The sequence below is a fragment of the Leuresthes tenuis genome, unplaced genomic scaffold (assembly GCF_036924035.1).
Source record: "Leuresthes tenuis unplaced genomic scaffold, fLeuTen1.0.hap1 SCAF_63, whole genome shotgun sequence".
NCBI lineage: Eukaryota > Metazoa > Chordata > Actinopteri > Atheriniformes > Atherinopsidae > Leuresthes > Leuresthes tenuis.
Genome location: NW_027325417.1, coordinates 223,268 through 245,310, shown reverse-complemented (window position 1 = coordinate 245,310; position 22,043 = coordinate 223,268). Strand labels below are relative to the sequence as shown.

General features: G+C 42.8%; 4 non-coding genes across 4 annotated transcripts; all 4 read left to right on the top strand.

Moving 5' to 3' along the window:
• Positions 1-24: 24 nt before the first annotated feature.
• LOC140285881 (U2 spliceosomal RNA) lies at positions 25-208 on the top strand. Its single transcript, XR_011910821.1, has one exon. It is a non-coding gene; the product is annotated as a U2 spliceosomal RNA (small nuclear RNA).
• Positions 209-2,248: 2,040 nt separating this feature from the next.
• Positions 2,249-2,362, top strand: LOC140285903 (U5 spliceosomal RNA). The gene has a single exon (XR_011910842.1). It is a non-coding gene; the product is annotated as a U5 spliceosomal RNA (small nuclear RNA).
• A 316-nt stretch (positions 2,363-2,678) lies between these two features.
• Positions 2,679-2,869, top strand: LOC140285884 (U2 spliceosomal RNA). Its single transcript, XR_011910825.1, has one exon. It is a non-coding gene; the product is annotated as a U2 spliceosomal RNA (small nuclear RNA).
• Positions 2,870-20,785: 17,916 nt separating this feature from the next.
• Positions 20,786-20,899, top strand: LOC140285894 (U5 spliceosomal RNA). Its single transcript, XR_011910834.1, has one exon. It is a non-coding gene; the product is annotated as a U5 spliceosomal RNA (small nuclear RNA).
• Positions 20,900-22,043: the final 1,144 nt, after the last annotated feature.

Here is a 22,043-nt window from a genome sequence, read left to right as displayed (position 1 = left end):
TCGGACCTGAAACAGTGGACAGTTATCGCTTCTCGGCCTTTTGGCTAAGATCAAGTGTAGTATCTGTTCTTATCAGTTTAATATGTCCTCTATACGAGGACTACATATTAAATGGATTTTTAAGAATAGGAGTTGAAAAAGAAGCTTGCTCCGTTCACTCCAAGCATCGACCCAGTACTGCAGTGCCGCTGGGAACGGTGCGCTCTTCTCTGCTCTTGTGAAAAAGCAAACAGCGGTGCAGGATGGAAGTTTCAGGGAGCCCAAGATGAAATTTTCTTTTAATCTGCTGAGAAAAGAGAGTGAATGCGAAGTAGACTTTAACACAGCTCTGGGAGCGAGCCGAGTGTGGGCTAACCGGGAGAATTGCTTGAAAGAAACGCGACACCGAATGAGTGGTCAGAACAAAGCCTCAATACGGTGTTCCCGTGGTGTTTGTGGCTGCCTTGTCTTTTGCACAGAGTAAAAGACAAGGCAGCCATCGAATAGGGCCCGATTGTTCCTACTTGGTCAGCCGAGGAGCAAGGGGGGGGAGCAAGCGTCTCAACCAAGCAAATCTCACCAAGTAGGAACAATCGGGCCCTATTCGATGGCTGCAACACCTGAAAGAGATATTGGTGCGAGACCCGATCAAAAGCTTTTTCAAAGTCTAAATTTAAGATGACAAGCCGGGTGTTTCTGTCTCTAGCGTAATCAATGATGTCTCGAATCAGTACGAGGCTGTCGGTGAGTTGTCTCTCTGAGATGGCACAAGCCTGGTCTGGGTGAATTACCTCCTCTAAAACAGAGGACATCCGTGTCGTTAAAACCTTGCTAAAAAGTTTACAGTCAAAGTTTAAAAGTGTGATGGGCCTCCAATTCTTTAGGTCAGTCTTATCATTTTTATCAGAAGTGAAGAAATAAATGAATGCCTATCAACAAATGTGGGATCTAAACTCTAGTGCTTCCTCTAAAATAATTTCCTTTCTCAATTTAGAAATGTGTGTGTGTAAGTCACAACACCCGTGACACCAAAACGGCTTTCTTTTCTCTACACTCTGCACTATGAGCACACACACCAAATCAGAAAGGGTTTTTTCTCTCTTTTCTACATTATGGACTGTGGGGACACAAAACCGCTCTCTCTTTTTTTTTTTATCGTGTGCCAGGGCGTTGTCTGACGTATTAGATTGTGCTTAAGATACGAATGGGTTTATCAGTCACATCAGAATCCATACATACTGATCCTCCCGTAATAAAATGGTCGGATCTTATCAAACACACTTTGTTTCTTGTGACAATCAAGTCAGCGAAACAGCGTATACACGTCAAGACACTGAAACAAGTTTGCCACAAGAACTCATAAGTTTGGCAGTATTGCTCTGCCATCAGCAATCATACATCCATTTTATTTTCGTGAGACATGTGCAGGCACCTGTTCATCTACTGTTCTATCACTATGAATTAGTTTATCTATTATCAATAAGGATACTTCTACAACTACTCTATCAAAGTATGTCCGGACTTCTTACGTTGTCAGTTGCTATATATGAATAAGTGGGTAGCTACTGACACGCATTAAGCATGTCACACAGCCCAAACATATAACATTTCAGGACACACCACACAGTTAACAACCACAGTGAAGCGTGTCAAAGCCCAAACATGTAACATTCAACAGGACACTTACACAACACATTCAAATCAAACAGTCAGACAACATACAAGAACATATACCCCAGCCGGCATTGCTCCCTGTCTATTTTCCTACAGCTCACTATGTGTGCGCACACCTTTATTCACAAACTCTTCAACTTATACTCTTTTACCAAAGCTGCTACAGCTCGATTGGCCGAATACCGAATAATCCTAATTCGGTGAATTTGACATCTGCCTTACATGTAACAGATTAGCGGTTTAGCAGTTTTAATTTAGTTTGAGTGAAGGAATTCATTTTATAGCAAAATCCGAAATCGTGAAGAACTCATGAAAGTAAGCTTATTCTCGGATTCCTGAAACTTTAGATTTGCTATTTCTTTTACTGCAAAGTACAACGTTGGTTTTTTTGTTTAAATCTTTAAAGACATGGTAAATATGAAGGACAAAGCAGTTTTAACATAGTTTGAGTGAAGGAATTCATTTATTGATAAAATCCCAAGAGTCTGCTGAGAAAAGAGGGGGGGGGCAAGCGTCTCAACCAAGCAAAGCTCACCATGGGGAAGGTGGCTATGCCAACTAGCCTGATGCCCTGCTCCCGCAGTGACGGATAATCGTACTCTGGTTTCTCTTCATAACGTACAAGTCTTTCGCCTTTTACTAAAGGCTTCTGTGGAGAGCAGCACTAATGAGTTGTTTCTATTTTTGGCAGGCTTTACCTTTGCGGGTGAAGCCCTTTCTGTCTGTGCAAAAGAAATCTTGTTACTGTGCAGAGTGACTTCTCTGAGTAGAGTCGCCTTACTTGTTGCGACTGTGCCGATGTTCGAAGCTGGAGTGCAAAGTTGTTGCTTGAATGGTGCTTGCTGGAGCGTGCGGGAGTGCAAAGTTATACCATTTAAAAGGGCTGAAGAGTGCTCAGTGCAGCAGGTGGGCGGAGGTGCAAAGTGACACTCTGGCCACCTATGGCCATAAAAAGAACAGGGGTGTTAGCGGACAAGTGCGCATTGTGCCAGGAAGGGCCCTCGGACGTTAACCAGTGGACAGTTGTCGCTTCTCGGCCTTTTGGCTAAGATCAAGTGTAGTATCTGTTCTTATCAGTTTAATATCTGATATGTCCTCTATACGAGAACTACATATTAAATGGATTTTTAGCAATAGGAGTTGAAAAAGTAGCTTGCTCCGTTCACTCCAAGCATTGACCCCGTACTGCAGTGCCGCTGGGAACGGTGCGCTCTTCTCTACTCTTGTGAAAAAGCAAACAGCGGTGCAGGATGCAAGTTTCAGGGAGCCCAAGATGAAACTTTCTTTTAGTCTGCTGAGAAAAGAGAGTGAATGCGAAGTAGACTTTAACACGGCTCTGGGAGCGAGCCGAGTGCGGGCTAACCGGGAGAATTGCTTGAAAGAAACGCCATACCAAATGAGCGGTCAGAACAAAGCCTCAATACGGTGTTCCCGTTGTGTTTTTGTTGCTGCCGCTGTTTGCTTTTTCACAAGAGCGCACCTGTTGAGGGGGGGCCTGGGGGGGCCTGGGTGATGGTGGGTCTCAGGCCCGGGCTGCTGCGACTGGTGTGACCGGGTGGTTTGTTTGTTTGTTTTTTGTTGTTTTTTGTTTGTTTTTTGTAGAGGTCCTCCGGAGTGGGGTTGGGTTGAGTGGGGTGGGGCGGGATGGGTACCTTCTGGGGGTACAGTAGCTCCCAGAATATGGTCGCTGCAGGCCCCGAGCCTGGTGGACATCAGGCCCTCCTGTCCTGTGTTGGCTCCCTTTTAAAAAGTACAGAACTTAGAACAGGTCTAGTCCCTGGCTTTCGGCAGAACTGTCTTCTTTACTTTTTTTTTTTTTCCCCTTATCGTGTTCAGCATTATGGCAGCAGAATTGTAGTCTGAATACCTTTGATGCCAAACAGATTTGCTTTGCCAAGGGAAGTTTTATAAATGTAAAGCTCCCCTTGATTCCCATTTATTTATTTCTGTTTACAATATATGACATGTAATAGAACTGAACCGGACCGGGGGACAAGGAAAGAAGAAGAGGAAAGAAGAGAAAAACAGAACATACATCGCATACAACACAGCTGTGGATATAGATGACCTGAGACGACATGATAATACATCAACTGCTTAGCGACCATGCTACTGGACTAATGAATGTGGTTGTGTGTGTGTGAGAACATGCAACACCCATGGCACAGGACCTACATGATAACCGTGCTTAGTTATGAGTGTATAAGCGTACAGGGCCACAATCCACAGCCCCCCCAAGCAATCAGAAGCAGGCAGAGAGGGCCACAAGACCCAGGCCACCAGCAGCCCCCACAGAGCACAGAACCCAGGAAGCCCACCGCAGGGGCAACCACGCATCCACCCAGAAGACTGCAGAGGAAGCCCCCGGAAAGAGCCCCCATAAGCATAGGGCAGAGGCCCTCCGGGAGCCAGGGGCAACAGCCCACCGACGTCGCCAGGCCCCAGCCGCCCAGACATGGGCCGTGCACTGGATCCGGGCCCCAGGAGCCCGAGCGCCCCCAAACCCCCCGGCAGAGGCCCCACCCAATACCCAGGAGGGCCAAGCGCCCCAGACAGCCACACAGTGGGTCAGCGCCTGCCCCAGCACCCCTGGCCAAGTGCCCTGGGAGTCAAGACGTGCCCACAGGTGGGTGAAGTCGCGAGCAGCGGAGAGAGGCCACGCCGCCCCCCCCATCGGGAGAAGCACAGGCAGGCCAGGCGACAGCAAGTCCAAGATCCAGGCCCAATCATTACCACACACACTTTCATGTCCCATACATCCACACGTCCTCCCTCCCTCGACTCCGCTGGGGTGTAGTGCAGCGGGCACACCAGGGGGCCAGCAGCCCCCCAGCCACCACAGACCCCAAACCAGCAGAACAATTAATTAATCCTCCTGGCCCCTCCCGCCCCGAGCAGCAACCAGGAAGCAGGGGTGTGCGAAGAAGACCCCTCCCCTCACCCTTCTGGCTCTTCAATATTTTCTAATAGTGAGCAATTAAAATTGAGGGGCAGCCAAACTTGTAGAACTGGGAGCGTGGCCCTCTGGGCAGCCTACATACCCAAAGAGCCCCGCCCACCAGATGCCACTCAGTGTAACCACCCCCCAAGACCTAATGTGTGTGTGTGAGTGTGTTTGATAAGTAGTAATGTCTAAGGTGTAATTAAAACATGGATGGGAACTGCAGAGTGCAACTACTGCAGAGTCCACTACACCCCACCGAACACACACGCCCCCAAAACCCTTCATGTGTGAGTGTGTGCTGTGTACAGGAGCCAGAAGGGAGAGAGGTATGGGGATATACACTGGGGGCAGCCAGGGACTGGCTGCAATAGGCATCCCCGCTACCAGGGAGCCAACACAGGACAGGAGGGCCTGATGTCCACCAGGCTCGGGGCCTGCAGCGACCATATTCTGGGAGCTACTGTACCCCCAGAAGGTACCCATCCCGCCCCACCCCACTCAACCCAACCCCACTCCGGAGGACCTCTACAAAAAACAAACAAACAACAACAACAAACAAACCACCCGGTCACACCAGTCGCAGCAGCCCGGGCCTGAGACCCACCATCACCCAGGCCCCCCCAGGCCCCCCCTCAACAGGTGCGCTCTTGTGAAAAAGCAAACAGCGGCAGCAACAAAAACACAACGGGAACACCGTATTGAGGCTTTGTTCTGACCGCTCATTTGGTATGGCGTTTCTTTCAAGCAATTCTCCCGGTTAGCCCGCACTCGGCTCGCTCCCAGAGCCGTGTTAAAGTCCACTTCGCATTCACTCTCTTTTCTCAGCAGACTCTTGGGATTTTATCAATAAAATGAATTCCTTCACTCAAACTATGTTAAAACTGCTTTGTCCTTCATATTTACCATGTCTTGAAAGATTTAAACAAAAAAACCAACGTTGTACTTTGCAGTAAAAGAAATAGCAAATCTAAAGTTTCAGGAATCCGAGAATAAGCTTACTTTCATGAGTTCTTCACGATTTCGGATTTTGCTATAAAATGAATTCCTTCACTCAAACTAAATTAAAACTGCTAAACCGCTAATCTGTTACATGTAAGGCAGATGTCAAATTCACCGAAATAGGATCTAAGGGTATTCGGCCAATCGAGCTGTAGCAGCTTTGGTAAAAGAGTATAAGTTGAAGAGTTTGTGAATAAAGGTGTGCGCACACATAGTGAGCTGTACGAAAATAGGCAGGGAGCAATGCCGGCTGGGGTATATGTTCTTGTATGTTGTCTGACTGTTTGATTTGAATGTGTTGTGTAAGTGTCCTGTTGAATGTTACATGTTTGGGCTTTGACACTTCACTGTGGTTGTTAACTGTGTGGTGTGTCCTGAAATGTTATATGTTTGGGCTGTGTGACATGCTTAATGCTTGTCAGTAGCTACCCACTTATTCATATATAGCAACTGACAACATAAGAAGTCTGGACATACTTTGATAGTAGTTGTAGAAGTATCCTTATTGATAATAGATAAACTAATTCATAGTGATAGAACAGTAGATGAACAGGTGCCTGCACATGTCTCACGAAAATAAAATGGGTGTATGATTGCTGACGGCAGAGCAATACTGCCAAACTTATGAGTTCTTGTGGCAAACTTGATTCAGTGTCTTGACGTGTATACGCTGTTTCGCTGACTTGATTGTCACAAGAAACAAAGTGTGTTTGATAAGATCCGACTATTTTATTACGGGAGGATCAGTATGTATGGATTCTGATGTGACTGATAAACCCATTCGTATCGTAAGCATAATCTAATACGTGAGACAACGCCCTGGCACACAATCAAAAAAAAAAAGAGAGAGCGGTTTTGTGTCCCCACAGTCCATAATGTAGAAAAGAGAGAAAAAAGCCTTTCTGATTTGGTGTGTGTGCTCACAGTGCAGAGTGTAGAGAAAAGAGAGAAAAGAAAGCCGTTTTGGTGTCACGGGTGTTGTGACTTACACACGCACATTTCTGAATTGAGAAAGGAAATTATTTTAGAGGAAGCACTAGAGTTTAGATCCCACATTTGTTGATAGGCATTCATTTATTTCTTCACTTCTGATGAAGTTTCAACAATAAACAACAAACTTTGTATTATGAGAAGGAACCAGACTCATTCTTCAGGAATCCGAAAATAAGCTCTATTTTACGAGTTATGCACGAATTCGGATTCTCCTATAAAACGAATTCCTTAACTCTAACCAAGTTAAGACTGCTTTGTCCTTCATATTTATTCATGTCTAATCAAGTTTCAACGATAAACAACGTTGTACTTTGTAGAATGAGAAAGAACTTCTTCAGCAATAAGCATATCTCGACATATGACGAAATACAGATTTTGCTATAAAATTAATTCCTTCTATCAGCCTGACTTAAAACTGTTTGTCCTCCTTATTTATCCACTTCAAATCAAGTTTCAACAATTAAAAAAATGTTGTAGTTTGAGAAAAAACAACTTAATCTTAAGCAATCAGTAGGGTAAGAAAGGGTAAGAAAAGGTGCAAATGCCAACCATACATCACTAAAAGGTGGAGCGGAAGTATTCGGCTGCAAGTAGGTGCGAATGCCTGACAATGTATGATCAAAAGAGGGAGCGGGGGTTTTCGGCTGCAAGGTCTGAATGTCCAACCATAATTTGTAAAAACCGGGGAAGAAAAGGCTCGAAAGCCCGACTATACACCATCAAAAGCGGGAGCGAAGGTGTTCGCCTGCAAGTAGGTGTGAATGTTCGACCATAATTTGTAAAAAGCGGGTAAGAAAAGGTTAAATTACCCGACTGTACACAATCAAAAGAGGGAGCGGAGTTGTTCAGCTAAGAGAAGGTGTGAAAGTCCGACCTTGGTTTGTAAAAAGCGGGTAAGAAAAGGTTCGTATGCCCGAATATACACCATCAAAAGCGGAAGCGGAGGTGTTCGGCTGCAAGATATTGTGAACGTCCGACCAAAGTTTGTAAAAAGCAGTTAAGAAAAGGTTTGAATATCTAACCAAACATAAGAATGAGTCTTTTCCGCTGTAGAATGCCCGACTATAGACCATCAAATGCGGGAGCGGAGGTGTTCGGCTCTGAGTAGGTGTGAATGTCCGACCATAATTGCTGAAGAATGTGTTAGAAAAGGTAAGAATGCTGGACCATACATCATCAAAAGCGGGAGAGGTGGTGTTCGGCTGCAAAAAGGTGTGACTGTTCGACTAAAGTTTGTAAAAAGTGGGTAAGACAAGGTGCGAATGCCTGACAATGTATGATCAAAAGCGGGAGTGGAGGTGTTCAGCTGAAAGAAGGTCTACATGTCCATCAATAATTGCTAGAAAACATGAAAGAAACTTTTCGAAAATCAAACCGCACATGATCATAAGTGGGATAGGAGGTGTTCAGCTGCAAGGTGTGAATGTCCACCCATAATTCCTGAAAAATGGGCAAAAAAAAGGTGTGAATGCCCAACCATACATCATCAAAAGCAGGAGTGGAAGTGTTCGGCTACAAGAAGGTGTGAACGTCCAACCAAAATATGTAAAAAGAAGTTAAGAAAAGGTTCGATTATCCAACCAAACATAATCAAAAGCGGGAGCAGAGCTGTTCGACTGCAAGTAGGTGTGAATGTCAGATCATAATTTGCAAAAAGCTGATGAGAAAGGGTGAGTATGCCCGACTATACATCATCAAATGCGGGAGCGGAGTTGTTCGGCTGTGAGTAGGTGTGAATCTCCGACCATAATTGCTGAAAAATGTGTTAGAAAAGGTAAGAATGCCGGTCCATACATCATCAAAAGCGAGAGAGGTTGTGTTCGGCTGCAAGTAGGTGTGAATGTCCAGCCATAATTACTCACAAACGGGTAAGAAAAGGTAGTATTGCCAGACCATATATGATCAAAACAGGGAGCGGAGGTGGTTCAGCTGCAAGAAGGTTTGAATGTCCGAATAAAGTTCAAATATATTAACAAAAGCGGGAGGAGAGGTCTTCGGATGAGAGTGGTTGAAAATTTCCAACCATAATGTATAAAATGCGGTGAAAAAAAGGTGTGATAGAACACTAAAAGGTGGAGCGGAAGTGTTCGGCTGCAAGAAGGTGTGAATGTCCGACTATATTTGCTGAAAAGCAGGTGAAGCAAGGTCTGAATGCCCAACCTTACATCATCAAAAGCGAGATCAGAGGTGTTTGGCTGCAAGAAGGCCATAGTTTGCCAAAAGCGGGTAAGGTGCGAATGTCCGACTAAATATCAACAAAATTTGGGGCGGAGGTCTTCGGATGCAAGTGGGTGTGAATGTCCGACTATATTTGGTGAAAAGCAGGTGAAGCAAGGTCTGAATGCCCAACCTTACATCATCAAAAGCGAGATCAGAGGTGTTGGGCTGCAAGAAGGCCATAGTTTGCCAAAAGCGGGTAAGGTGCGAATGACCGACTAAATATCAACAAAAGTGGGGGCGGAGGTCTTCGGATGCAGGTGGGTGTGAATATCCCACCATACAAGTATGGTGGAGAGGAAGCTGTGAATGGCCGACCATAGTAAAAGGCGGGTGAGAGAAGGTGCGAATGTCAAACCATACATAATCAAAACAGGGAGCGGAGGTGTTCTGCTGTAAGAAGGTGTGAATGTCCAACCATAGTTGGTAAAAAGCGGGTAAGAAAAGGTTAAAATACCCGACTGTACACAATCAATAGCAGGAGTGGAAGTGTTCGGCTACAAGAAAGTGTGAACGTCCAACCAAAGTTTGTAAAAAGCAGTTAAGAAAAGGTTCGAATATCCAACCATACATAATCAAAAGCGGGAGCAGAGCTGTTCGACTGCAAGTAGGTGTGAATGTCAGATCATAATTTGCAAAAAGCTGATGAGAAAGGGTGAGAATGCCCGACTATACACCATCAAATGCGGTAGCGGAGTTGTTCGGCTGTGAGTAGGTGTGAATCTCCAACCATAATTGCTGAAAAATGTGTTAGAAAAGGTAAAAATGCCGGTCCATACATAATCAAAATCGGGAGAGGTGGTGTTCAGCTGCAAGAAGGTCTAAATGTCCATCAATAATTGCTAGAAAACATGAAAGAAAATTTTCGAAAATCAAACCATACATGATCATAAGTGGGAGAGGAGGTGTTCAGCTGCAAGAAGGTGTGAATGTCCAACCATAGTTGGTAAAAAGCGGGTAAGAAAAGGTTAAAATACCCGACTGTACACAATCAATAGCGGGAGCGGAGTTGTTCGGCTACTAAAAGGTCTGAATGTCCAACCATAATTTGTAAAAACCGGGGAAGAAAAGGCTCGAAAGCCCGACTATACACCATCAAAAGTGGGAGCGGAGGTGTTCAGCTGCAAGACGGTCTGAATGTCCATCAATAATTGCTAGAAAACATGAAAGAAAATTTTCGAATATCAAACTGCACATGATCATAAGCAGGAGAGGAGGTGTTCAGCTGCAAGAAGGTGTGAATGTCTACCCATAATTACTGAAAAATGGGTAAGAAAAGGTGCGAATGCCTAACCATACATCATCAAAAGAGGGAGCGGAGGTGTTCCGCTGTAAGACGGTGTGAATGTCCGACCATAGATAATAAAAAGCGGGTAAGAAAAGGTTAAATTACCCGACTGTACACAATCAAAAGAGGGAGCGGAGTTGTTCAGCTAAGAGAAGGTGTGAAAGTCCGACATTGGTTTGTAAAAAGCGGGTAAGAAAAGGTTCGTATGCCCGAATATACACCATCAAAAGCGGAAGCGGAGGTGTTCGGCTGCAAGATATTGTGAACGTCCGACCAAAGTTTGTAAAAAGCAGTTAAGAAAAGGTTCGAATATCTAACCAAACATAATCAAAAGCGGGAGCAGAGCTGTTCAACTGGAAGTAGGTGTGAATGTCAGATCATAATTTGCAAAAAGCTGATGAGAAAGGGTGAGAATGCCCGACTATACACCATCAAATGCGGTAGCGGATTATTCGGCTGTGAGTAGGTGTGAATCTCCAACCATAATTGCTGAAAAATGTGTTAGAAAAGGTAAAAATGCCGGTCCATACATAATCAAAATCGGGAGAGGTGGTGTTCAGCTGCAAGAAGGTCTAAATGTCCATCAATAATTGCTAGAAAACATGAAAGAAAATTTTCGAAAATCAAACCACACATGATCATAAGTGGGAGAGGAGTTGTTCGGCTGAAAGAAGGTGTGAATGTCCACCCATAATACCTGAAAAATGGGTAAAAAAAAAGGTGCGAATGCCCAACTATACACCATCAAAAGCGGAAGCGGAGGTGTTCAGCTGCAAGACGGTGTGAACGTCCAACCAAAGTTTGTAAAAAGCATTAAGAAAATGTTCGAATATCCAACCAAACATAATCAAAAGCGGGAGCAGAGCTGTTCGACTGCAAGTAGGTGTGAATATCAGATCATAATTTGCAAAAAGCTGATGAGAAAGGGTGAGAATGCCCGACTATACACTATCAAATGTGGGAGCGGAGGTGTTCGTCTGTGAGTAGGTGTGAATGTCCGACCATAATTGCTGAAAAATGTGTTAGAAAAGGTAAGAATGCCGGACCATATATCATCAAAAGCGGGAGAGGTTGTGTTCGGCTGCAAGAAGGTGTGAATGTCCAGCCATAATTACTCACAAACGGGTAAGAAAAGGTACTATTGCCAGACCATATATGATCAAAACAGGGAGTGGAGGTGGTTCAGCTGCAAGAAGGTTTGAATGTCCGACTAAAGTTTGTAAAAAGCGGGTAAGACAAGGTGTGAATGCCCGACAATGTATGATCAAAAGAGGAGCGGAGGTTTTCGGCTGCAAGAAGGTCTGAATGTCCACCCATAATTACTGAAAAATGGGTAAGAAAAGGTGCGAAAGCCCAACCGCACATGATCATAAGTGGATGAGAAGGTGTTCGACTGCAAGTAGGTGTGAATGTAAGATCATAATTTGTAAAAAGCGGGTAAGAAAAGGTAAGAATGCCCAACCATAAATTATCAAAAGCGGCAGCAGAGTTTCGGCTGGTATTTATCAATGTCTAGATAGATTTCAACAAAAAACAACGTTGTACTTTGCAGTAAAAGAAAGTGCAAATCAAAAGTTTTAGGAATCCGAGAATAAGCTTATTTTCATGAGTTCTGCACGATTTCGGATTTTATGTATAAAATGAATTCCTTCACGCAAACTAAGTTAACACTGCTTTGTCCTTCATATGTACCCATTTCTACATATATTTCAAGCATAAACTTCCTCATACTACCCTGAATGAGAAAGAGCCACACTTGTGATTAAGCCATACGCCCCTTTTGAGGAGTTCTGCATGGTTTGGGATTTTATCTTTAAAATTAATTCCTTCACTCAAACTATGTTAAAACGGCTTTTACCTTCATATTTATCAATGTCTCGATAGATTTAAACAAAAAAACAACGTTGTACTTTGCAATAAAAGAAAGAGCAAATCAAAAGTTTTAGGAATCCGAGAATAAGCTTATTTTCATGAGTTCTGCACGATTTCGGATTTTATGTATAAAATGAATTCATTCACTCAAACCAAGTTAAAACTGCTTTTTCCTTCATATTTATCAATGTCTAGATCGACTTCAACAAAGAACAACATTGTATTTTGCAGTAGAAGAAAGAGCAAAACTGAAGGATCAGGAATCCGAGAATAAGCTTCTTTTCATACGTTCTGCATGATTTGGGATTTTATGTATAAAATGAATTCCTTCACTCAAACTAAGTTAACACTGCTTTGTCCTTCATATGTACCCATTTCTACATATATTTCAAGCATAAACTTCCTCATACTACCCTGAATGAGAAAGAGCCACACTTGTGATTAAGCCATACGCCCCTTTTGAGGAGTTCTGAATGATTTGGGATTTTATCTATAAAATCAATTCCTTCACTCAAACTATGTTAAAACGGCTTTTACCTTCATATTTATCAATGTCTCGATAGATTTCAACAAAAAAACAACGTTGTACTTTGCAGTAAAAGAAAGAGCCAATGAAAAGTTTTAGGAATCCGAGAATAAGCTTATTTTCATGAGTTCTGCACGATTTCGGATTTTATGTATAGAATGAATTCATTCACTCAAACCAAGTTAAAACTGCTTTTTCATTCATATTTATCAATGTCTAGATCGACTTCAACAAAGAACAACGTTGTATTTTGCAGTAGAAGAAAGAGCAAAACTGAAGGATCAGGAATCCGAGAATAAGCTTATTTTCTTATGGGCAAGTGGGAACTGCTTTGTCCTTCATATTTATCAATGTGTAGATGGATTTCAACTTCTTCTACTGCAAAGTCCAATGTTTTTCTTTGTTGAAGTCGATCTAGACATTGATGAATATGGAAGGACAAAGCAGTTTTAACTTGGTTTGAGCAAAGCAATTCATTTTATAGCAAAATCCGAAATCGTGCAGAACTCATGAAAGCAGGCTTATACTCGGATTCCTGAAACTTTAGATTTGCTCTTTCTTTTACTGCAAAGTACAACGTTGTTTTTTTGTTTAAATCTTTCTAGACATGGTAAATATGAAGGACAAATCAGTTTTAACATAGTTTGAGTGAAGTAATGCATTTTATAAGCAAAATCCCAAATCATGCTGAACTCACGAAAAGCTTTTTCTCGCTTTTCAATGCTTTTTACAAACTTTGGTCGGACGTTCACACCTTCTTGCATCCGAACAACTCCGCTTCCGTTTTTGATTATGTATATTCGGGCATTCGAACCTTTTATTACCCGCTTTTTACAAACCATTGTCGGACTTTCACACCTTCTTGCAGCCGAACACCACCTCTCCCGCTTTTGATGATGTATGGTCCAGTATTCTTACCTTTTCTAACACATTTTTCAGCAATTATGGTCGGACATTCACACCTACTCACAGCTGGACACCTCCGCTCCCGCTTTTGATCATACAATGTCGGGACATCGCTCCTTGTCTTACCAGATTTTTACAAACTTTAGTCGAACATTCACACCTTCTTGCAGCTGAACACCTCCGCTCCCGCTTTTGATGATGTATAGTCGGGCTTTCGAGCCTTTTCTTACCCGGTTTTTACAAATTATGGTTGGACATTCAGACCTTGCAGCCGAACACCTCCGTTCTCTCTTTTGATTATACATTGTCGGGCATTCGCACCTTGTCTTACCCGCTTTTTACAAACTATAGTCAGACATTCACACCTTGCAGCTGAACCTCCGCTCCCTGTTTTGATCATGTATGGTCTGGCAATACTACCTTTTCTTCCCCCGTTTGTGAGTAATTATGGCTGGACATTCACACCTACTTGCAGTCGAACAGCTCTGCTCCCGCTTTTGATTATGTTTGGTTGGATATTCGAACATTTTCTTAACTGCTTTTTACAAACCATGGTCGGACTTTCACACCTTCTTGTAGCCGAACAACTCCGCTCCCGCTATTGATTGTGTACAGTCGGGTATTTTAACCTTTTCTTACCCGCTTTTTACCAACTATGGTCGGACATTCACACCGTCTTACAGCGGAACACCTCCGCTCCCGCTTTTGATGGTGTATAGTCGGGCATTCGAACCTTTTCTTACCCGCTTTTTACAAACTATGGTGGGACATTCAAACCTTCTTGTATCCGAAAACCTCCGCTCTCTCTTTTGATCCTACATTATCGGACATTCGCACCTTTTCTTACCCGCTTTTTCCAAACTATGGTCGGCTATTCACAGCTTCCTCTCCACCATACTTGTATGGTGGGATATTCACACCCACTTGCATCCGAAGACCTCTGCCCCAAATTTTGTTGATATTTAGTCGGACATTCGCACCTTACCCGCTTTTGGCAAACTATGGCCTTCTTGCAGCCAAACACCTCTGATCTCGCTTTTGATGATGTAAGGTTGGGCATTCAGACCTTGCTTCACCTGCTTTTCACCAAATATAGTCGGACATTCACACCTTCTTGCAGCCGAACACTTCCGCTCCACCTTTTAGTGTTCTATCACACCTTTTTTTCACTGCATTTTATACATTATGGTCGGAAATTTTCAACCACTCTCATCCGAAGACCTCTCCTCCCGCTTTTGTTAATATATTTGAACTTTAGTCGGACATTCAAACCTTCTTGCAGCTGAACCACCTCCGCTCCCTGTTTTGATCATATATGGTCTGGCAATACTACCTTTTCTTACCCGTTTGTGAGTAATTATGGCTGGACATTCACACCTGCTTGCAGCCGAACACAACCTCTCTCGCTTTTGATGATGTATGGACCGGCATTCTTACCTTTTCTAACACATTTTTCAGCAATTATGGTTGGAGATTCACACCTACTCACAGCCGAACAACTCCGCTCCCGCATTTGATGGTGTATAGTCGGGCATTCTCACCCTTTCTCATCAGCTTTTTGCAAATTATGATCTGACATTCACACCTACTCAGAGCCGAACACCTCCGCTCCCGCATTTGATGGTGTATGGTCCAGCATTCTTACCTTTTCTAACACATTCTTCAGCAATTATGGTCGGACATTCACACCTACTCAGAGCCGAACACCTCCGCTCCCGCATTTGATGGTGTATAGTCGGGCATTCTCACCCTTTCTCATCAGCTTTTTACAAATTATGATCTGACATTCACACCTGCTTTTGATAATGTATTGTTAGGCATTCGCACCTTTTTTTTACCCATTTTTCTTGAATTATGGGTAGACATTCACACCTTCTTGCAGCCGAACACCTCCTCTCCCGCTTATGATCATGTGCGGTTTGATATTCGAAAATTTACTTTCTTGTTTTAAAGCAATTATTGATGGACATTCAAACCTTCTTTTTGATGGTGTATAGTCGGGCTTTCGAGCCTTTTCTTCCCGGTTTTTACAAACCATGGTCGGACTTTCACACCTTCTTGTAGCCGAACAACTCCGCTCCCGCTATTGATTGTGTACAGTCGGGTATTTTAACCTTTTCTTACCCGCTTTTTACCAACTATGGTTGGACATTCACACCTTCTTACAGCAGAACACCTCCGCTCCTTCTTTTGATTATGTATGGTTTGACATTCGCACCTTCTCTCACCCGCCTTTTACTATGGTCGGCCATTCACAGCTTCCTCTCCACCATACTTGTATGGTGGGATATTCACACCCACTTGCATCCGAAGCCCTCTGCCCCAAATTTTGTTGATATTTAGTCGGATATTCGCACCTTACCCGCTTTTGGCAAACTATGGCCTTCTTGCAGCCAAACACCTCTGATCTCGCTTTTGATGATGTAAGGTTGGGCATTCAGACCTTGCTTCACCTGCTTTTCACCAAATATAGTCGGACATTCACACCTTCTTGCAGCCGAACACTTCCGCTCCACCTTTTAGTGTTCTATCACACCTTTTTTTCACCGCATTTTATACATTATGGTCGGAAATTTTCAACCAATCTCATCCGAAGACCTCTCCTCCCGCTTTTGTTAATATATTTGAACTTTAGTCGGACATTCAAACCTTCTTGCAGCTGAACCACCTCCGCTCCCTGTTTTGATCATATATGGTCTGGCAATACTACCTTTTCTTACCCGTTTGTGAGTAATTATGGCTGGACATTCACACCTACTTGCAGCCGAACACAACCTCTCCCGCTTTTGATGATGTATGGACCGGCATTCTTACCTTTTCTAACACATTTTTCAGCAATTATGGTCGGAGATTCACACCTACTCACAGCCGAACAACTCCGTTCCCGCATTTGATGGTGTATAGTCGGGCATTCTCACCCTTTCTCTTCAGCTTTTTGCAAATTATGATCTGACATTCACACCTACTTGCTGTCGAACAGCTCTGCTCCCGCTTTTGATTATGTTTGGTTGGATATTTGAACCTTTTCTTAACTTCTTTTTACATATTTTGGTTGGACGTTCACACCTTCTTGTAGCCGAACACTTCCACTCCTGCTTTTGATGATGTATGGTTGGGCATTCACACCTTTTTTTTGCCCATTTTTCAGGAATTATGGGTGGACATTCACACCTTGCAGCTGAACACCTCCTATCCCACTTATGATCATGTGCGGTTTGATTTTCGAAAAGTTTCTTTCATGTTTTCTAGCAATTATTGATGGACATGTAGACCTTCTTGCAGCTGAACACCTCCACTCCCGCTTTTGATCATACATTGTCAGGCATTCGCACCTTGTCTTACCCACTTTTTACAAACTTTAGTCGAACAGTCACACCTTTTTGCAGCCGAACACCACCTCTCCCGCTTTTGATGATGTATGGTCCAGCATTCTTACCTTTTCTAACACATTCTTCAGCAATTATGGTCGGACATTCACACCTACTCATAGCCGAACACCTCCGCTCCCGCATTTGATGGTGTATAGTCGGGCATTCTCACCCTTTCTCATCAGCTTTTTACAAATTATGATCTGACATTCACACCTACTTGCAGTCGAACAGCTCTGCTCCCGCTTTTGATTATGTTTGGTTGGATATTCGAACCTTTTCTTAACTTCTTTTTACATATTTTGGTCGGACATTCACACCTACTCAGAGCCGAACACCTCCGCTCCCGCATTTGATGGTGTATAGTCGGGCATTCTCACCCTTTCTCATCAGCTTTTTACAAATTATGATCTGACATTCACACCTACTTGCAGTCGAACAGCTCTGCTCCCGCTTTTGATTATGTTTGGTTGGATATTCGAACCTTTTCTTAACTTCTTTTTACATATTTTGGTTGGACGTTCACACCTTCTTGTAGCCGAACACTTCCACTCCTGCTTTTGATGATGTATGGTTGGGCATTCACACCTTTTTTTTGCCCATTTTTCAGGAATTATGGGTGGACATTCACACCTTGCAGCTGAACACCTCCTATCCCACTTATGATCATGTGCGGTTTGATTTTCGAAAAGTTTCTTTCATGTTTTCTAGCAATTATTGATGGACATGTAGACCTTCTTCTAGCTGAACACCTCCGCTCCCGCTTTTGATCATACATTGTCAGGCATTCGCACCTTTTCTAACACATTCTTCAGCAATTATGGTCGGACATTCACACCTACTCAGAGCCGAACACCTCCGCTCCCGCATTTGATGGTGTATGGTCCAGCATTCTTACCTTTTCTAACACATTCTTCAGCAATTATGGTCGGACATTCACACCTACTCAGAGCCGAACACCTCCGCTCCCGCATTTGATGGTGTATAGTCGGGCATTCTCACCCTTTCTCATCAGCTTTTTACAAATTATGATCTGACATTCACACCTGCTTTTGATAATGTATTGTTAGGCATTCGCACCTTTTTTTTACCCATTTTTCTTGAATTATGGGTAGACATTCACACCTTCTTGCAGCCGAACACCTCCTCTCCCGCTTATGATCATGTGCGGTTTGATATTCGAAAATTTACTTTCTTGTTTTAAAGCAATTATTGATGGACATTCAAACCTTCTTTTTGATGGTGTATAGTCGGGCTTTCGAGCCTTTTCTTCCCGGTTTTTACAAACCATGGTCGGACTTTCACACCTTCTTGTAGCCGAACAACTCCGCTCCCGCTATTGATTGTGTACAGTCGGGTATTTTAACCTTTTCTTACCCGCTTTTTACCAACTATGGTTGGACATTCACACCTTCTTACAGCAGAACACCTCCGCTCCTTCTTTTGATTATGTATGGTTTGACATTCGCACCTTCTCTCACCCGCCTTTTACTATGGTCGGCCATTCACAGCTTCCTCTCCACCATACTTGTATGGTGGGATATTCACACCCACTTGCATCCGAAGACCTCCGCCCCCACTTTTGTTGATATTTAGTCGGTCATTCGCACCTTACCCGCTTTTGGCAAACTATGGCCTTCTTGCAGCCAAACACCTCTGATCTCGCTTTTGATGATGTAAGGTTGGGCATTCAGACCTTGCTTCACCTGCTTTTCACCAAATATAGTCGGACATTCACACCTTCTTGCAGCCGAACACTTCCGCTTTTAGTGTTCTATGAGGCATTCACATATATTTTTTCACCGTATTTTATAGATTATGGTTGCAAATTCTCACCCACTCTCATCCGAAGACCTCTCCTCCCGCTTTTGTTAATATATAGTCGGGCATTCGAACCTTTTCTTACCCGCTTTTTACAAATTATAGTCGAACATTCACACCTACTTGCAGCTGAATACTTCCGCTCCACCTTTTAGGTATGTATGGTTGGCATTTGCACCTCTTTTTATACTGATTGCTGAAGATTAAGTTGTTCTTTCTCAAACTACAATTTTTTTTTAATTGTTGAAACTTGATTTGAAGTGGATAAATAAGGAGGACAAACAGTTTTAAGTCAGGCTGATAGAAGGAATTAATTTTATAGCAAAATCTTTATTTCGTCATATGTCGAGAGATGCTTATTGCTGAAGAAGTTCTTTCTCATTCTACAAAGTACAACGTTGTTTATCGTTGAAACTTGATTAGACATGAATAAATATGAAGGACAAAACAGTCTTAACTTGGTTTGAGTTAAGGAATTCGTTTTATAGGAGAATCCGAATTCGTGCATAACTCATAAAATAGAGCTTATTTTCGGATTCCTGAAGAATGATTCTGGTTCTTTCTCATAATACAAAGTTTGTTGTTTATTGTTGAAACTTCATCAGAAGTGAAGAAATAAATGAATGCCTATCAACAAATGTGGGATCTAAACTCTAGTGCTTCCTCTAAAATAATTTCCTTTCTCAATTTAGAAATGTGTGTGTGTAAGTCACAACACCCGTGACACCAAAACGGCTTTCTTTTCTCTACACTCTGCACTATGAGCACACACACCAAATCAGAAAGGCTTTTTTCTCTCTTTTCTACATTATGGACTGTGGGGACACAAAACCGCTCTCTCTCTTTTTTTTTTTTATCGTGTGCCAGGGCGTTGTCTCATGTATTAGATTATGCTTAAGATACGAATGGGTTTATCAGTCACATCAGAATCCATACATATTGATCCTCCCGTAATAAAATGGTCGGATCTTATCAAACACACTTTGTTTCTTGTGACAATCAAGTCAGCGAAACAGCGTATACACGTCAAGACACTGAATCAAGTTTGCCACAAGAACTCATAAGTTTGGCAGTATTGCTCTGCCATCAGCAATGATACACCCATTTTATTTTCGTGAGACATGTGCAAGCACCTGTTCATCTACTGTTCTATCACTATGAATTAGTGATCTATTATCAATAAGGATACTTCTACAACTACTATCAAAGTATGTCCGGACTTCTTATGTTGTCAGTTGCTATATATGAATAAGTGGGTAGCTACTGACAAGCATTAAGCATGTCACACAGCCCAAACATATAACATTTCAGGACACACCACACAGTTAACAACCACAGTGAAGCGTGTCAAAGCCCAAACATGTAACATTCAACAGGACACTTACACAACACATTCAAATCAAACAGTCAGACAACATACAAGAACATATACCCCAGCCGGCATTGCTCCCTGCCTATTTTCGTACAGCACACTATGTGTGCGCACACCTTTATTCACAAACTCTTCAACTTATACTCTTTTACCGAAGCTGCTACAGCTCGATTGGCCGAATACCCTTAGATCCTATTTCGGTGAATTTGACATCTGCCTTACATGTAACAGATTAGCGGTTTAGCAGTTTTAATTTAGTTTGAGTGAAGGAATTCATTTTATAGCAAAATCCGAAATCGTGAAGCACTCATGAAAGTAAGCTTATTCTCGGATTCCTGAAACTTTAGATTTGCTCTTTCTTTTACTGCAAAGTACAACGTTGTTTTTTTTGCTTAAATCTTTCTAGACATGGTAAATATGAACGACAAAGCAGTTTTAACATAGTTTGAGTGAAGGAATTCATTTTATAGATAAAATCCCAAGAGTCTGCAGAGAAAAAAGAGTGAATGCGAAGTAGACTTTAACACGGCTATGGGAGCGAGCCGAGTGTCGGCTAACCGGGAGAATTGCTTGAAAGAAACGCGACACCGAATGAGCGGTCAGAACAAAGCCTCAATACGGGATTCTCGTGGTGTTTTTGTTGCTGCCTTGTCTTTTGCATAGAGTAAAAGACAAGGCAGCCATCGAATAGGGCCCGATTGTTCCTACTTGGTCAGCCGAGGAGCAAGAGGGGGGGGGGCAAGCGTCTCAACCAAGCAAAGCTCACCATGGGGAAGGTGGCTATACCAACTAGCCTGATGCCCTGCTCCCGCAGTGACGGATAATCGTACTCTGGTTTCTCTTCATAACATACAAGTCTTTCGCCTTTTACTAAAGACTTCCGTGGAGAGCAGCACTAATGAGTTGTTTCTATTATTGGCAGGCTTTACCTTTGCGGGTGAAGCCCTTTCTGTCTGTGCAAAAGAAATCTTGCTACTTTGCAGAGTGACTTCTCTGAGTAGAGTCGCCTTACAAGACAAGGCAGCCATCGAATAGATTGTTTCTACTTGGTCAGCCGAGGAGCAGGGGGGGGGGGGCAAGCGTCTCAACCAAGCAAAGCTCACCAAGTAGGAACAATCGGGCCCTTTTCGATGGCTGCAACACCTGAAAGAGATATTGATGCGAGACCCGATCAAATGCTTTTTCAAAGTCTAAATTTAAGATGACAAGCCGGGTGTTTCTGTCTCTAGCGTAATCAATGATGTCTCGAATCAGTACGAGGCTGTCGGTGAGTTGTCTCCCTGAGATGGCACAAGCTTGGTCTGGGTGAATTACCTCCTCTAAAACAGAGGACATCCGTGTCGCTAAAACCTTGCTAAAAAGTTTACAGTCAAAGTTTAAAAGTGTGATGGGCCTCCAATTCTTTAGGTCAGTCTTATCATTTTTTTTATAAAGTAGAGTCACTATTCCCACTCTAAAACTGTCAGGCAGTCGGTCGAGTTTTTCAAAATCTTTAAAAACATCTAAAATGTCTGATGATAAAAGGTCCCAATAGGTCAGATAGAATTCTGCAGGAAGCCCGTCTAAACCCGGAGCTCGACTTCTCTTAAAACCTGTCAGGCATTTTTTTAACTCTAAAGCAGTAAAATTCTGTGTCAAGTGTGCATTCTCTTTTACGGTTTTGTCAACGAATTTTAAGATTTCTGCCGATGTTTCCAAGTGCACTGGTTTCTCTTTGTACATGTTACTATAAAAGGTATGTACAGTTTCAATCATCTCTTGTGTGGATTTTGTTAAAAACCCATCTTCTCTTTTTAGATTTTGAATACACTCCTTTTTATTTATAACTTTCTTTCTTTTTCACCTTCCTCAATTTCCTGCTCCCTGCTTCTTACAAAAATTCCTTTACTCTTTATTTCTGCTAAAACTGACATTTCCTTTTTGACATCTTTGATTTCTTCTTTAAAGTCTATGCCACACTGATTTAGTTTAAAGTAGCGCTGTAAGCGTTTATGTAGTCCCATCATACATCTATTCTCTTTCCTTTTTTTACGTTTACCTTGCTGTTTAAAAAAAGTCTGGGTCGTTTCCTTCACCATTTCCCA